Source organism: Dryobates pubescens, chromosome 11 (assembly GCF_014839835.1).
Source record: "Dryobates pubescens isolate bDryPub1 chromosome 11, bDryPub1.pri, whole genome shotgun sequence".
NCBI lineage: Eukaryota > Metazoa > Chordata > Aves > Piciformes > Picidae > Dryobates > Dryobates pubescens.
The window spans coordinates 28,311,834-28,329,899 of record NC_071622.1 but is presented as its reverse complement, the minus strand read 5'-3'; the positions used below and the strand labels follow the sequence as shown (position 1 = coordinate 28,329,899).

Sequence of the window (18,066 nt, the reverse complement as noted above, 5' to 3'; positions counted from 1 at the left end):
GGGATTGGACTGGGCTCCTTTTCTCTGACTACATCAGAATCTGGATGAGCTCTTGACTATTTCCTGGCTTCAGGGCACAGAATTACTAAGACACTTTTCAAAACATCAATATGTAACAGCCAAATAAAATACATTCTATACAAAGCTATCTTCTAAGCCCAGCACTGCTGTTTCTAAGAGATAAACCAGTTAGAAAGGCCATGAGGTTTTAATGACAGAAGTATGTGGTGTCCATTATGGTCTGTGGACCACTTAAGACTTTACCATCAGAAACAGTGACGGCAACAAGTGCTGAGGTTTGGAACTGCAGCTCTGGCTTCAGTAACAAAATCTTCCTTCAGGTTAAGTCTTAAAGAGAAGAAGAAAGGTAGAAGATTTGAATAAGGGAAACCACACAGTTAGTACAAATAAAACACAAATCAATAGGAGGGAAAAGCAAGAAAGTAAGCAAGGAATTTGTAGTCGTTTGTTTGCAGAGAGAACTCCTGTAGAACAGAGTGCTCCAGCACAGGTTAGAGTGCTCTGAAGAGTGACAAGAGGATGCAACACAGGTTAGAGATCTGCAAAGGGTGACAGGAGGCCGAAACACAGGTTAAAGAGCTATAAAAGGCGGCAACAAACTGAAACACAGCGTAAAGATCTGGAAAGGGTGACAGGAGGCTGAAATGAACAGGTCAGGGTCAATGATGTAACTTTCTGGTTCCTTTTGAACTTGTAAACTCTCTAAACAGATGAGCTGTGGCAATTTCAAAATTATTAGCCTCTGTTTTGCCATACTTTGAGGAAAAGTGACATAGAGAAGTGTCCAGGAAGTGAAAGGTTATTTCTTGTGCATCTTCAGTAAACACGAAAGACACTGAGGGTACATAGGAAAGCACATAAAGCAAATGCCAGCTTGTAGTTGTTGTTCTTGGTCAGAAACCTCAGAACTAAGGGTGGCCACACTTTCTTTCCATGCAGGAGGCTACCACCACCTTGAGATAAGATGCAAGAGCTTGATGTCCTAGAGACAAAAAACCTCCACCCAACCCATGCAAAACGGCATGGGGGAGAGGTTGGACTAGATGACCTTAAAAAGTCCCCTCCAACCCAAACCATTGTTTGAGTCTATAATTCAATGATAAAATACCAGATTTAAATACAAAGGGCTCAGCCTAAGTGCAACACTTAAGGCAAATTGTATTTTTTATTTCTTCCTTAAACATCTAATTCCTTACAAATTAAAAGGGCTTTATCAAAGAAAACTAAGCCCAAACAAACAAAAAAGAGATTTAAATTTGCAAAACCAGGTATTTATGGATGGCAAGCAACAGGAAGTTATTTAGACTGTGCAAGCACCAAGGCATGCAAAGTTTGTTCTATCTATCTCTTTGTGTTGAGTAGAAAAGTTCTGCCAAATACATTTCCTGAAAAACTTAGCCCACGTACAAAGAAGTTTCTTCCAAGTGTTGATTCTCATCCCTCCCTCCTTCCCCTGTCCATGGTCTGCTTCACAGAATGGTAGGGGTTGGAAGGGACCTCTGGAGATCATTCGGTTCAACCTCATTTTCCTTATCTAAAGAAGTAGGCTTAGATCTGTCCTTCCTGCTGGCAGGAAAGGTTGAAGGGCTTTTGGCAGAACTGGTGTCTGCAGCACAGCCTGAGGCACAGCAGCTCTCCCAGCAGATCTAGGTACAACCTCCTGGGCTGAAGAAGAACTTTTTCCTGTTTGAAAAAGCACGAGTCAATATTGCCTCAATCTCAACTTCCAGCCAGTAAAATTAAGCAGCTTAAAATATCTGAAGTGGAAGAGCTGTTTGTTCTTGATGTGTTTTGACAGAATATGCTCAAAACTGAAGGGCAATTTTTAAGAGTATCACTAATAAATGTATCAATACCCTGGGACACCTGATGGACAATCCAGACCCTGTTCAGTCTTTGAATAACTGGAAATGACAGGAAACAAAACACTCAAGCAACAGTTTAAACAGCACAGGGTGTCCAAAATAACTGAAAACTTGCACTGTGTTCACAAACTGACACCTCAACAGGCCCAGCCCTTCTCAGATCCACCCTGCAAACATGGGAGGTCATCTACAGCAGCCTGAGAAGCATGCACATTTTCCTTTGGGAAGCATGAGGAATCAGGAATGGTGTGGCCAGCAGGAGTAGGGAAGTGACTGTCCCCTGTACTCAGCACTGGTGAGGTTGCACCTCGAATCCTGGGTTCAGTTTTGGGCCCCTCACTCCAAGAAGGACATTGAGGAGCTGGAAAGGGTCCACAGAAGGGCACCAAAGCTGGTGAAGGGTCTGGAGAAAAAAAGTCTTATAAGGAGCAGCTGAGGGAACTGGGATTGTTCAGCCTGGAGAAGAGGAGGCTGAGGAGAGACCTTCTGGCTCCCTACAACCTCTGAACTGAGGCTGCAGTGAGGTGGGGGTTGGTCTTTTCTCCCTAGTATCAGGCAACAGAATGAGAGGAAATGGCCTGAAATTCTGCCAGGGGAGATTTAGAATGGATATTAGGAACAATTTCTCTCCTGGAAGAGTGGTCAGGCATTGGAACAGGATGCCCAGGGCAGCAGTGAAGTCACCACCCCTGGAGGTGTTCAAGAAACTTGTGGCTGTGGCACTTTGGGACATGGTTTAATGGCCATGGGATGGTGTTGGGTTGAAGGTTGGACTTCATGATCTTAGAGGGCTTTTCCAACCCAAACAATTCTCTGATTCTATGAAGAGCAGTTGTCACTTAGATGTTTCATTCAAAGGGAATGAAACCTTTAGGGAATGGCAAAGGAAAGCAGCATTTCCAGAAGAGCTAAGGAGTGGAAGGTTGTTTAGTCAGGGTCAGGCAGAATTGAGATTAAAACATCCCAAGGCTTCTAAACCCATCAAGTGCTGCACTGTGTGCTTATCCACCTGTAGACTGCCTCCTTATCTCTGTGAACCTTCCTGTCCCCTCCTCCAGTACACACACAGGCAAAGTCATGACTCATACTAAACACTGTATGCTTCAGAAGTGAGACAACAGAGCATTAAATACTGAATTTATTCAATTCAGTAGCAGATCTGCCTCTATGTAGTGAACTGAATTTAAAGGAAGTCCAAGATACTTCATAGAACAAAGCCACCAGATATGCATTTATGATGGATGGAGTTTCTTGAAGCCAGTTGCTTTGCCAAAACTTGTTCTTTACTAGCAAGCCCCTGCTGCTGCTTTGGGAATTCCATAGCTACAGCACAAAAGAGACTTGGAATTTCTGGAAGAGTGTTTGTTTACTACCAGTACTGCTGACAAGGCAGAATCAACAGCAACTCCAAGTCACTTACTCCAAGACAATCTTCCTGTTCCTTGGTAGCTGGAGCTGTACTTTTACAACATCTTAACCCTGCAAGTAGGTTTCCCCTCAACCCCAAACTCCAGTCTGATTTTTTTTTTCCCTAGGCTCTCAGCACTACCTTGCTCCATTAGCTACAGAGGACCTGTAACCATAAGACAAGGGGCAATGGTTTAAGCTGGAGCAGGGTAGATTTAGGTTGGACATCAGGAGGAAGTTCTTCACAAGAGCAGCAAAATACTGGAGCAGGTTACACAAGGATGTGGTTGAGGCCCCATCCCTGGAGATATTCACGATCAGACTTGATGTGGCTCTGGAGCTGTCCCTGCTGACTGCAGGGGGGCTGGACAAGATGACCTTTGAGGGTCCCTTCCAACCTGCTGCATTCTGTGAATCCTCTGCTTTCCCAATGACTTCCAGTTCTTTTATTTCCTACTTTACCTTTCACAACCCACAGGGAAAGGAAAAGAAGTGCAGCAGAACCATTTTATGGGCCTGCTGTTTTAAAGTGTAAACACAATCACCTAACAGACAGGGAACCATGGTCCTATCACCATCACCAAACAACTCATCCAGTGTCAGAGGACGGTAAAAGGTGATGATATGAAACAAGTGGCACAGACCACACTTTTCCAAGCAGATAGAAGCTGCTCTTCCAGTTTCCTGTAGCTCGAGCTTGTTGTTTTGCTGTCAGTTATGCAACTTATGTTACATTTATATAACCAGTTCAAGGGGAAAAAACTGAGTATTACTTGTCAGCAAAAAAAAAAAAAGATGGTAGTTTGATAAGCTCTTCAGCATCAATACAAGTCAGGACCTGTTCCTTAAAAATCCCCCTGTTTTCAACAGGCCAGGACATTAAAGCCACTAAATCACATTTCCTCAGTCCCCCTCTTCAATTTCTATCAATAGAAATTGCAGTCAATTTGCCCAAGAGAAAATTCATCACTACCTTCTTCCAGCAACCCAGAGCACTGTTTTTGTTTTTTGGAATGATGAGGTGAATGAAGAGAGCAAATATGGCACTGGGTACCTAAAGGGCTGCTAAAGACATTGAGTTGGACTTGTTCACGGGTGGACTCAATCTTGGAGGTCTTTTCCAACCTTATGATTCTAAGTGAGTGTGTAAGATACCTCCATCCCTAAGCCATATCTTGAGGCGCTGTACAGAAACTAGAGTGGAAGGTGGAAGTCCCCATTTAGCTGCCAAACACCCCAAATGCTCCTGAGATTCCACTTTCCTTCTTGATGAGCTTTAAACATTTTTGTCTCACCCTACCAGAAAAACTCAGTGGTGCCCAATGACAGGACAAGGGGCAATGACACAAAGTAGAACCCAGGAGGTTCCATCTGAACAGGAGGAAGAACTTCAGTATGAGGGTGTTGGAGCCCTGGAACAGGCTGCCCAGAGAAGTTGTGGAATCTCTCCCAGATGGCCATAATGATGCTGGGCAAGCTGCTGTGGGTGCCCCTGCTTTAGCTGGAGGGGTTTGGACTGGATGATCTCCAGAAGTCCCTTCCAATCCCCACTATTCTGTGTTTTCTGCATCAGTCCATGACAAAGGTTTCTTTGCAACAGGCAGGCTGTGAGTGTTAACTGACTTATTCATCTGCTTGAACTGTAAAAAGCATTTTCTATCAATTCAGCAAGTGTTTGCCATTACCAATATCTGAAATCTAATTGCATTTGAAGTGCTTTAGAGACCTAGAGCAACTCTGTGTTTACAGGAAAAATGTACAATCTTCAAGAAACTGCAAACTGTTGGACAGGCTTCAAAAGCTCAACTGGACTACTGCCAATTTATCATCTAGAAGAAAACATTTTGTCATTTTTAATTGCTGTAGGACATGACATGAATCAGGAACCAAGACACAATTCAGAGTTCTTTCTATTTCTGGTTCTTAAGTTCTCCTAACAATCCTTTTCACATCTGAACACAGTCTTAGTGGTTTGGTTTCAATGTGCAAAAGCTTTAACCTCTCAAAACAACACAAACATCTTCCTCTTTACATGAGCACAGGCAGAGCAGCTCTCTCTTGTGCAATTCATGCCCAACACAACGTACAGATTCAAGGGTTCTCCAGTTGGCTTTGTGCGGTATTTTGAACCCGTTTCTCATACCAAGTCAAGCAGCAGCAAGGTGCCAAGAAATCTAGGGTCAGCTTTGTAGGTGAAAAATAGTGTTTCACCTCCAAATTGAGGGAGGACGAGGAGGTACATGGTAGGAAAGGGGTGAAATCTTCCTGCCCACAGCAGCAAGCATCACTGTCAGGATGCTGCCTACAAAAACACAGAAGTATTTTTCCCCTCTACACAAAAAAGGGAAGCTGGTTTCTGTGAATTCAGTCTTTTGTTTCCAGGACTGTGAACTACTACAGAAGCACCCATCCAAACTTACCGAATTTGATGTCCTTTACTCTTGCAAGCAAGAACCCTGGAGCACTTTCAGCCCCAGAAGCGTGAAGGTAAGAGAATTAAGAGTTAAGTTTAAATTGCACATTCTGTTTGACTATGGAAAATAGGAGGTTAAAAGGTATGTTGATTTTACTCAAAGTCTCTTCAGGTACACTTCAGCTTTGTGTTCTGCAATTGACACAGCTTTGCTTTCCAGAGCTTTCCTATCAGATATCCCCTCCAGATTCTGCTTCCCGTTTGTTTTGCAAATAAGCTCATGCAACAGACCATCCCATTTGGTCACAGAGAAACAGCATATTCCCAAATGGTTCAAGATTTACAGAATCTGCCCCTCAATGAAGGCCACTTTGAAATGAATTCTTAGCCATTTTTGCAGCACAGAGTTTAGGAATTCACAAGCTTAAAGTTCATCTAGTTCTGTACTTATATTCTTGTGCAATTTAAACCTACATATGTTGGCTTTTCACAAGATTTTTCACCTAACCTTTCCCAAAGGTCAAATGCTTGCAGCTTTGTTCTGCATGAGTATAGCATATCCTCTGTTCCACTGGGTTTTGGGGCAGACGGCATGCACATTTAGAGATTCATAGAATAGTTTGGGTTGGAGGGGACCTTAAAGATCATACAGTTCCAACCCCCCTGCTGTGGGCAGCGATATCTTCCACTAGACCAAGCTGCTCAAGACCACATCCAGCCTGCCCTTGAACACCTCCAGGGAGGCATCATCCACAACCTTCCTGGGCAACCTGTTCCAGTGTCTCAACACCCTCACTATAAAGAATTTCTTCCTTATTTCCAGTCTAAATCTGCCCTCCTCAAGTTTCAATCCATTCCCTCTCATAAGGAGAGCTAAAAATGCATTGATAAAAACACTTATAAAAACCTCCTTGCAATCACCAACTTTTTACACCACAAATGACAGCAAGAGCCTGATGGGACTTGTTGTTTGCTCAGAGGCAGGCAGCATGTCCTTAAGAGGCTCTATGCTTCAAAGCACCTGTCTCCATGTCACCTAGCACAAACCCAGATCAAGGTACAACTTCCTGTGTGTTTTAAAAACAAGTGCCAGGAGGAAATGCCTCCTGCTCCCCATATATGGGTAAAACTGAACTTAACACTGAGCTTCAGCAGCCCCAAATAAAATGGTAACAACTTGCCTATGTTCCACTCAAGAATAAAACTACAGACAATCTTCTATGAGCAACTTAAACTGGGCAAACTGGAGTTAAGTTTAAACACCAATATGACTTTGAATTATTTCCATCTCCCACAAAAAAGCAACCACCAAAGAAGAGCACAAACTTTCTTCTACTGCACAATTAGCCTCGAGGTCTCTATGCCTCAAAATACAGCTCCCCATCCCCAATCCATCCCAGAAGCCACCCATTTTCCTCCTAAACGTGGTCTCCATGTCTGTTTAAACAGTATAGTATAGTATAGTATCAGTCAGGGTTGGAAGGGACCACAAAGATCATCTAGGTCCAACCCCCCTGCCATGGGCAGGGACACCCCACACTAGATCAGGCTGGCCAGAGCCTCATCCAGCCTGGTCTTAAACACCTCCAGAGCTGGCTCCAGCCTATCCTGCCACACCAAGCAACTGCCATGTTGTCTTCCTGCCTCCAACTTACATGGTTAGCAGTGGGGTTGACATACTTCAGACTTTTGGGTTGTGGTTCTCCTCATAGATGAACTTTCTGTATGTGTTTTGAAAACACCAACTCCAGAGGATTATCTAAATAACACAGCAATTGTTTTCTCACACACACACACACACTAAGCAGAACTCTATTTTTAGGTGTCTGGAGATGGTAGAAAGTTCAGCACAACTTGTCAACTGCCAAATTACCCGTTTCACGTCCCTGTGTGTCCTTTGGGGTGACAGACACCTAACAGAGAGGTGACCTGTCTGCACGATGGCTGTCACCACCCTTACAGGAAGGGGCACCTACAGAGAAGAGCCGAAAGCTGTTCAGAAAGTGTCTCTAGCCCCACACAAGAACAGATGCCAGACTGACAGCTGGACACAATCAGTTTTCCCAAGCCCTACAATGGCACAGAAGTGCAAGGAAGCAGTATTTCTAAGCGCCTTGACTGGAAAAGAAGATCGAGGAGACTCACGGAGGGTCCTAGCTCACTCGTGAGCATCTGGATTTTTTTTTAACCTTCACCCATTTCCAACAGTTATTTCATTCCTGTTTCTCCGATCACCAAAACGCGGCCTCCCTCCACCGCCGCGGCCGCGCAGGACTCGCCGCTCGCCGAAACGTGGCTCTGAAAACTCCCTTCCCAGCACGGCACCGCCAGCACGGCCTCGTTCCCCGGCCCCTCTCCGCCGAGGGAAACCCAACGTCCCCGCACACCCCAGCCCTGCCGCCGGGCCCGGCCGCCGCGCTGATCCCGGGAAAGGGCCGGCGCGGCCGCCGGGCGAAGCCCCGCACCGCCCCCGCGCCGTCGGCCATCTCGGGAGCTTTCCCCAGGGGAAGCGCCCGCCGCCCGCGCCGCCCTCCTCCCCGGCTCTCCTCAGCCCCGCACTCCGACAGGGGTGCAGGACCCCTCTCCGGCCCCACTCCCCGCTTCCTTACCGGGCGTGAGACGGGCGGCGGGGCGGCGTGGGGGCCGCTCAGCCGCGACCCCGCGGGGCGGCCCGGCGCGGCCCGGCGCGGCCCGGCCCGACCCGGTGTGCGCGAGAGCGAAGCCCAGGAGCGCTCGGCAGCAGGAGGGCGTCGGTCCCGGCACAGCGGCAGCGACGGCCGCCTGTGGCGCATGCGCCGGGTCCGGCCCGCCCGAGGGTGGTGACGAGCCGCGGCCGCTTCCCGCCTCTCGCCGCCCAGGCTGAGGGCGCTGAGGGGGTGGAGGCCTTGGGCTCGCAGTCAGGAGGCTGGCGAAGGCGAGAGATTTGCCGCGCCGAATGGACGACAGGATGGGGTCGGTCCAGGCGCCCAGAGGCTGCCGACAGCCGTCGGGGCAGCCCTGACTCAGCCGCAGGGATGCGCCCAGAGCACGGGAAGGGTGAAGGCGGGGGAGGTATAAAGCGAGGTGAGGACTTAAGAGTGCGGAGAGAGGTCAGCAGCCGGGGGTTAAAGAGGAGCTACTTAAAAAGTCGGCCACATGGTACGGCTCAGATGGTGCTCAGGTCATAGAACCACAGATTGGTTTGGGGTGAAAGGGACCTTTAAAGCTCATCTAGCTCAACCCCCTGGCACTCAGCACGGGCATCTGCAGCTAGAGCAGGTTGCTCCTGACCTGCAATAGTTCCAGGGATGAGGCATAAACCATCTCTCAGTGCAAAAAAATACCTTCCTGTATCTAGTCTGAAACTCCCTCTTTTAGCGTAAACCCATCACACCTTGTCCTGCCACAACAGGCCATGGTCAAAAGTCTGTCCCCAACTTTTCACCCAACCAGCACCCTCAAGTCCTTCTCAGGACTGTTCTCCATCCCCTCATCCCCCAGGCTGTGTTGACACCAGGGGTTGCCCCAGCAGAAGTGCAGGTCCTTGCACCTGGCCTTGCTGAACCTCCTAATGTTCACACAGCCCCCCCTCTCAAGTCTGCTGTCTTCACCAATCCAGTGCCAAGGCCATAGCTGTTGTCTCCACAGATTTCCAGCATCTGCCCTGGTGCAGGCTGAGCTACTGGTGTGTCTGGATCATCTTTAAACAACCTACAACCTACCCCTAGCCCCACACAGATGTGGATGAGCCGGCGTAAACAACTTGGTGTTTATACCAAAATGAGGAGACACAATTCTCTTGTCTGCACAGAAAAGAGAACGGTTTCTTCATTGTGGTTTCAAACTCTTCACAAAGTCACAGGAAATGGCACAAGTGGAAGCAGTATCAGTCAGAAAATGATTCACTTCACTCAAACGATACCCCCCTGCCCACACACGCACACATAACTGGCAATTGTCTTCTCGAGAACCCATCTGCTGCTTTTGGGGGAATTGTCCTAACAGCCACATTGGCCATTAGAAGAAACCAACACGTGCCCCTTTTACACGTAATGGTAATTTCATGTCATGCAGACCCATCAGAGCACGCTGATAACATCATATCAAGCTATCAAGTCCTGACTTTTGAACCTTTTCTCTAGGAAATCAACCCAAAATCCCCTGTACTGGGCACTGGTGAGACCTCACCTCAAGCACTGCATGCAGTTCTGGGCCCTCACTACAAGAAAGATTTCAAGGTGCTGGAGCAGGTCCAGAGGAGAGTGATGAGACCAGTGAAGGGACTGGAGGGAAAGTATGATGAGAAGAGGCTGAGGGAGCTGGGGTTGTTTAGCCTGGAGGAGACTCAGGGGGGACCTTATCACTCTCTACAACTACATGAAGGCAAGTTGTAGTAAGGTGGGCGTCAGGCTCTTCTCCCAGGCAACTTACAACAAGACAAGAGGGCAAGGCCTGAAGCCACACCAGGGGAGGTTTAGGTTGGCTATTAGGAAGCACTTCCTCATGGAAAGAGTAGACACCAGAATGGACTGCCCAGGGAGGTAGTGCAGTCACCATCCCTGGCGGTGTTCAAGGAAAGATTGGATGTGGCACTTAGTGACACGGTCTGGTCGATGTGGTGGTGTTGGGTCATAGGCGGGACCTGATGATCTCAGAGGTCTGTTCCAGCCTCCATAATTCTGTGATTCTGTGAACATGCAGGAGCTGGGAGGCATGTGAGTGCATACATGTGTACATCCACAAGACAATCACTGATTGTACTTTTCTCCCCTCTCCCAAGAGGAAACAATCTTGCTCTTCCCAGTGCATTTCCACGGCCCTCAGGTTCCCAGCAGAGCATAGCTTGGATGCTTTCCCACCATTTTTTAACCCTCTTCCTCAGCCTCACAGCGTTATTTGGTCTGGATTAGCCATGTGCCTTGGAGTCTCATCCCACTTCCATCACCCTGGTAATCTTAACTCAGGTTAGAAGAGATCTTGAGGCTGGAAGATCAGAGCCTGCAGACACACGTGGCTGTGACATGGCTCTCAGGCCCAACTCTTGTTCCCTGTCTTGTCTGTCATCTATCTATCTTGTTCCCTGTCTATTCTGTCTATGCCTGCAGAAGCTGTGCTGCCATTGATTAGCTTTCAATCTTGTGAGCCCTTTCCATGGCTTTGCCTTTATAATGACAAAATCAAGTTTTCTCGGTGGGTTTCCTGCCCAGTAACAAACCAGATCTTTATTATTTATGCTTTCCAGGCAGGGCTCGTTTCCCAGCACAGCAACTGATGCTGCCAACGTCCTTTCAATCCTGAAGCTCAGAGCTGCAAATCAAAGCTGAGGAGGCCATGACAGAAGGATTGCATAAGGTGCTTAGCCTGGGGCTGCTGGTGGCTGCAGCAGCTCAGAGGAGAGCAGCTTTATTTCTGCCGCCATCTAAATCGGTGACACCCAGAGCCCAAGACCACATCCAGGAATGACCCAGGCTCCCAAAGGCCACATCCTTCACCAGGAATTAAGTTCTCATGTGCTCATACACCTCACTTTAAAAAAAAGGGCTGAGCTCCCATGGCACTCAAGAGTCTCACAGAAACTGTGTGCTCAGTTTCCTCACACAATCCCAGAATCCAAGCATAAGGGGAGTTGGAGGGGACCTGTGGAGGTTATCCAGTCCAAGCACCCTGCTAAAGCAGGGTCAGCCACAACAGGCTGTCCAGGTGATTTTGCATCAGAGGCTTTTTCTGCAGCTCTTTACAGAAAGACCCTGCTTTAGCTACAAATACATGTGCTTAATTGTTTAGGGGAAATTACTTTAAGGGGTTTAATCCAAAATGACATCCTTCCCATGGGATGGTATGTCGTGGTAAGAGCAGGACCTTTGGGTATAGGCTGGAAAATCCTCCCCTGTTATTAACATAATTCTTGAGAGCAATTTTTAGAAGGATGTTGGTATCATCCCAGTTACATTTCACAGAACTGGGAGAGATCAACAGACAGCAGTGTCCTGAAATCAAGGGTAATAAGCACAAAGCTCACGTTATTGGCAGGACCACAAGAAAACTATGTTAGTGGGTGAACAGCAAGGAAACCAAGAGAAGCAATGTGCCCTTGTGACCAAGAAGCTAAATGGTCTTCTGCAGTGCATGAAGAAGACTCTGACCATCAGATCAAGGGAGGTTCTCCTTCGCCTCTGCTCTGCTGTAGTCAGGCCACATCTAAATTACCAAGTCCAGTTCTGAGCTCCCCAGTTCGATAGACAAAGAACTACTGAAGAGAGTCCAGTGGAAGTTATGAAGATGCTGAGGGCCTTGGAGCATCTCTGTGAGGAGGAAAGGCTGAGACCTGGGGCTGTTCAGCCTGTAGACTAGACTAGACTAGACTAGACTAGAATAGAATAGACCAGGTTAGAAAAGACCTTTGAGATCATCAAGTTCAACCTATCGTCCAACACTATCTAATCAACTAAACCATGGCATCAAGCACCCCATCAAGTCTCTTCCTAAACACCTCCAGTGACGGTGATTCCACCATCTCCCTGGGCAGCCCATTCCAATGGCCAGTAACTCTTTCTATGAAGAACTTCTTCCTAACAGCCAGCCTAAACCTCCCCTGGTGTAGCTTAGGACTGTGTCCTCTTGTTCTGGTGCTGGTTGCCTGGGAGAAGACACCAACCCCCACATGGCTACAACCTCCCTTCAGGTAGTTGTAGAGAGCAATAATGTCTCCCCTGAGCTTCCTCTTCTCCAGGCTAAACAACCCCAGCTCCCTCAGCCTCTCCTCATAGGGCTTGTGCTCCAAACCCCTCACCAGCTTTGTTGCCCTTCTCTGGACACGTTCCAGCAAGTCAACATCTTTCCTGAACTGAGGGGCCCAGAACTGGACACAGTACCCAAGGTGTGTCCTGACCAGTGCTGTGTACAGGGGCACAATGACTTCCCTGCTCCTGCTGGCCACACTGTTCCTGATACAGGCCAGGATGCCATTGGACTTCTTGACTGCCTGGGCACACTGCTGGCTCATGTTCAGCCTACTATCAACCAGTACCCCCAGGTCCCTTTCTGCCTGACTGCTCTCCAGCCACTCTGACCCCAGCCTGTAGCACTGCATGGTGTTGTTGTGGCCAATGTGCAGAACCCTGCACTTAGATGTGTTAAAGCTCATGCTGTTGGATTCTGCCCATCTGTCCAGCCTGTCAAGATTCCTCTGCAGAGCTCTCCTACCCTCTAACAGATCAACACCTGAGAGGGGATCTGATCAATGCTCAGCAAGAGATAAAGGACCTGTGTGAGGCAAAAGGATGGGGCCAGACTCTTTTCAGTGATGCCCAGTGACAGAAGGGGCAATGGGCACACACTGGAACCCAGGTGGAAAAAGTTCTTTAGTGTGAGGGTGCTGGAGCCCTGGAGCAGGCTGCCCAGAGAGGTTGTGGAGACTCCTTCTCTGGAAAGCTTCCAAAGCCACCTGGCCATTGTGACCCTGGGCAAGCTGCTGTGGGTGCCTCTCCGTTAGCTGGGGGGGGTTGGACAGGATGATCTCCAGAGGTCCCTTCCAACAGTCACCATTCTGGGATTCTGGAATTATCCCTTCCTTGCCTACTCTGCATTTTGGTTTCAAACTTTCAGAAGCCAGTCTTCACCTTTGTCCCTGAAATGGTGACACTTTCACACTACTTGCAGCAGTATGAACATGTAGAAAGCTTTTTTTTGTGGCACTTCAAGGCAAAGCGAGGGGCCCTGCATACGGGAAAGTGCTTTAAATCATTGATGCCATCAGCTTGGGATTGACAGGACCTTTACATAAATGTGATTTAACTTTATCTAAGTGGTTTCAGGTTGTCATTGATTTGTTCCTGGCAGTACTTCTGGGGCTTGGTTCTTCTAGGTACTAGGAAAGAATCAGGAGGAGCTAATGAAGTCAGAGGCGCTGCGTAACGCATAAAATGGGCCACAGAGTTGCAGTGTCAGCAATTCCTTGAACTGCAACAGCATTAGAAAACACTCTGACAATGCTTCTCTGTGCTCTTGCAAGCTCCTGCAGAGTGTCAGGCTATGTTCAGCACTGCTCAGATTAATTTCTAAATTGCACTCTTTTTTTTCCCCCCAAAGGAAAAGCATTGCTCCATTTTTAACTAAAAAAAACCCCCAAAACCTAAACCAAAACCAAACCCAGCTTTTAAAGCTAACATCTAGTCCAGCCCCCCTGCACTGAGCAGGGACAACCGCACCTGCAACAGTTCCAAGGGTGGGGCATCTACCATATCTCTGAGAAACCAAAGTCAGGGTCTCATCACCCTCACTGTAAAAAAAATCTTCCTTCTCTCCAGTCTCAATCTCCCTCTTTGAGTTCAAACCATCACCCCTTGTCTCGTCACAACAGGCCCTGCTCAGAAGTCTGTCCCCAGCTTTCTCATTAGCTCAAGTCCTCAAAGGCCAACAGAAGGTCTCCTTGGAGCCTTCTCCAGGCTGAACAACCCCAGCTCTCTCAGCCTGGCCTCACAGAAGAGGGCTTCCAGCACTCAGATCATTGCTGTGGCCTCCTCTGGCCTCACTCCAACAGGTCCATGTTTCTCCTGTGCTGAGGACTCCAGAGCTGGACTCAGCACTGCAGGTGAATTCTCACCAGAGCAGAGTAGAGCAGCAAGGAGAGAGCAGAAGCTGTTGTCAGCTCAACCTGTGCTGGGTTTGGTTTATCCTGCAGCTAGAACATGGGGAGCAGCCATGACACCAGGCTAGGAAGAGCATAAGGCCCAGACTGTCATGCAATGTGGAGTTAGATCAGGTGAAGTAGGTCACACAGCAGTCTTAGGTAGAATCATAGAATTATTTTGGTTGGAAGAGACCTTTAAGATCATTGAGCCCAACCCTGATGATGACCTAATCCTGATGTTCCTCCCAGCCACCCACTGTGAAGTGCCTAGCACTGCACACCATCACCAAGCAGTGTCTTAGAGACTGCAAGGCCCCTGGCTCCTGCAGCCATGGGATGGGACCTGTATAAATAGCTACACAAGTGCACAAGTTCTTTCATCTGATCTGTTGCTGAATTTATCTTCAGCTTCCTGTGCTCACCATAGCATGCTTTTGTGAAACTGTGGTACTGTCTGCAGAGTCCTTGACCCCGCTTGGAAAAGCAAGTGAGAGAATTTATTTTGAGATCTCAGGGATGTGTGAATTGCTTCTTCGTAGTTAACTGCTTCTTTTTTAAGCTAATAATCTCAGTTTGGGGAAGGAGAGGTGCCTCATGTTGCCAGTCCAAATTTAACTTTGCAAACCAAGGATTAAATTGTGTCCATCCAAAGCAGTCCTTGTTCTGAGGGTGCTGTGGCAGCTGCTGCTGATAGCCAGGCTGCCGGGGGATTTCCTGTGCAGGGCTGCAGCAAGCTGGCAGAGCCTCATGGAGGAGGTGTAACACCAAGCTCCATTTCCCGACTTCCCTGGACAGGGGGATGGAGCTCGCTTGCATTGCTCCAAGCTTGGGAGTCTCCAAGCTCGGGGGTGTGGAGATGCTGCCGCCATCTCTCAGTCCTACATCAGAGGTGTTCATGTTGCTGCTTGCCTTCAGTGTCTGCTTCGTTCCGTTGCCAGATTTCTAGCTCTTCACTGTCCTCTTGACAAACCAAGCCACAGCATTATTTGCACTTCTTTTCCAGATTTCTCTGATGAAAAAGACAGCTTCTGTTCATGTGTTGGGAAGCAAAAACTGGGTTTGTGTCAAGAGCTGTAAAGCACCTGCAACGGATGGACTTAAACCAGTGCCTGCAACCGAGCAGCTGGCACACTGCAACCGGCACAGCCTACATCTGACTTGTGGCTCTGCCATTGTTGCTCTGAGATAGAGCAGGGTGGTGGTGGTAATAGTGACCAGCTCCAAATTCCACTTATGATTCCTCTTCCACTGAAGTCAGACTTGTTCAGTGAACATTTCTATTGTGCTTCAAGCAGACTAATAAAATACACAGACAAACCAACACTGCCCAGAACCTCCAATGTGTTTTCTTCAGCTCAGTTGATTTTCAGCGCAGCCATCTCCAGAAGCATGAGTTTGGTGGCCAGCAGGTCAGTGGAGGTGATTCTGCCCCTCTGCTCTGCTCTGCTGAGACCCCACCCAAAGGGCTGAGTGCAGCTGCAGAGTCCTCAGCACTGGAGAACCATGCACCTGTAGGGAGTAGGGCCAGAGGAGGCTATAGCAATGATCTGAGGGCTGGAAGCCGCCTGCTGTGAGGCCAGGGTGAGAGAGTTGGGGCTGTTCAGCCTGGAGAAGAGAAGGCTTCTGATGGCCTTTCAGGACTTAAAGGGGCTGATGAGAAAGCTGGGGACAGACTTTTGAGCAGGGCCTGTTGTGACAGAACAAGGGTTGATGGTTTGGACTAAAAGAGGGAAATTCAGACTGGAGAGACAGACAAAATGTTTGATACTGAGGATGGTAAGAACCTATTCCAGGTTGCCCAGAGAGGCAGTAGATATCCCATCCCTGGAACCATTCCAGGATGTTTGGGGCTCTGAGCAACCTGGTCTAGTTGCAGATGTTCTTGCTTAGTGCAGGGGGGGTTGCACTAGATGAGCTTTATACATCCTTTCAAACCCAAACCAGTCTGATTCTGTGACTCTCTGTGGTGCCAGCAGAGTTCACAGGTACCTGCTTGCTGCCTGGCTGCCTGCCAGTCGCAGCATTAGAGCCAGCCAGACTCAGTCAGATACCAGCTCCATCCATATGTAGCTTTTCCTGGGAGATAGATATAGATGTAGGTGCAACAGCTGGCTTTTGTAAGGGCAAGTCTAGCATTAACTGGAACTGGAGGAGGGTCTGATGGTGGCTAGGGATGAAGCAGAGCAGTGACTTCAACCAGAGTGATAAGTTAATGGTTTATGAGTGGAGATGCCACATCTGTCACCAAGGCATTTGTCTTTCTGTAATGACACACAACATTGATTCACGTCCCTCACGGTCACAGTTTGTTTACACACCTCAGGACGTGTCTCTGGTCTGTGTCCAGCACCCAAGAGCAGTTAGGAACTTAGTGCCCACACTGTGACCTGCAGTGAGCAGGGACATCCTCAGGTTGCTAAGAGCCTTGTCAAGCTAGACCATCTCCATGGGCGGGGTGTTAACTACCTCCCTGGGCAGCCTGTTCCAATGTTCCACCACCCTCATGCTAAAGAATTTGTTCCTAACATCCAATCTAAATCTGCTCTTCTCTAGTTGGAAGCCACTGCCCCCCATCCTATCACTGCAGGCCTTTGTAAACAGGCCCCCTGCAGCCTTCTTGAAGGCCCTCTTCAGGTACCGGCAGGCCACTATTGGTGTCACTGGAGTCCTGTCTTCACCAGGCTGAACATCCCCAGCTGCCTCAGCCTGTACTCAGCAGAGGTGCTCCAGCCCCCCAGTTATCTCCATGGCATTCCTCTGGACCTGATACTGGCCTGGATGAGCAAGCAGCTCCTGGAGGATTTAAGGGAAAAAAAGAGGCTGTATCACCTTTGGAAGGAGGGGAAGGCTTCTTGAGGTATGTTCAAGGAAGTGGTTAGATTATGTAGGAATAAAATTAGAGAGGCAAAGGCCCAGTTGGAACTGAAGCTGGCCACCTCTGTCAAAGACAACTAAAAGCATTTTTACAAATACATTAACACTAAAAAGAAGGGCAAGAAGAACCTGCACTCCTTATTGGACCTGGAGGGGAACACTGTGACTGAAGACGAGGAAAAGGCTGAGGTCCTGAACGCCTTCTTTGCCTCAATGTTTAACAGCAAGGCAGGAGTTCAGGACGAGTGGCCTCCTGAGCTGGGTCATAGGGTCGGGGAGCAGTGTAATGCCCCAGAAATCCATGAGGAATTAGTTCAGGACCTGCTGAGCCACTTGGACACCCACAAGTCCATGGGACCGGATGGGATCCATCCTAGGGTGCTGAGAGAGCTGGCAGATGAGCTGGCCAAGCTGCTCTCCATCATTTTCCTCCAGTCCTGGCTCACTGGAGAGGTTCCAGATGACTGGAAACTGGCCAATGTGGTCCCCATCCACAAGAAGGGACGGATGGAGGAACCTGGAAACTCCAGGCCAGTCAGCCTGACCTCAGTGCCAGGGAAAGTGATGGAGCAGATTATCCTGGCGGCAATAACTGCGCACCTGAAGGATGGCCAAGGGCTCGGGTCCAGCCAACATGGATTTAGGAAGGGCAGGTCCTGCCTCTCCAACCTGATCTCCTTCTATGATCAGGTGACCCGCCTGGTGGACGTGGGGAGGCCTGTGGATGTGGTCTACCTGGACTTCAGCAAGGCCTTTGACACCGTCCCCCACAGTAAACTGCTTTCTAAGCTGTCAGCCCATGGCTTGGACAGCAACACTCTGTGCTGGATTAGGAACTGGCTGGAGGGCTGAGCCCAGAGAGTGGTGGTGAATGGTGC

General features: G+C 48.6%; 1 protein-coding gene across 2 annotated transcripts in view; it reads right to left on the bottom strand.

The window, feature by feature from the left end:
* The window catches only part of JAK1 (Janus kinase 1), a 97,971-nt gene that overhangs the window by 67,214 nt on the left and 12,691 nt on the right, over positions 1–18,066 (bottom strand). Inside the window, exon 1 of one of the 2 annotated variants that reach the window (XM_054165403.1) lies at positions 8,316–8,392. The exons of the other annotated variant lie outside the window; for it this stretch is intronic. The gene's annotated coding sequence lies outside the window, so the exon portion shown is untranslated. Of the gene's footprint in view, positions 1–8,315; positions 8,393–18,066 lie in introns of those variants that run through there. 2 annotated transcript variants of the gene reach the window in all.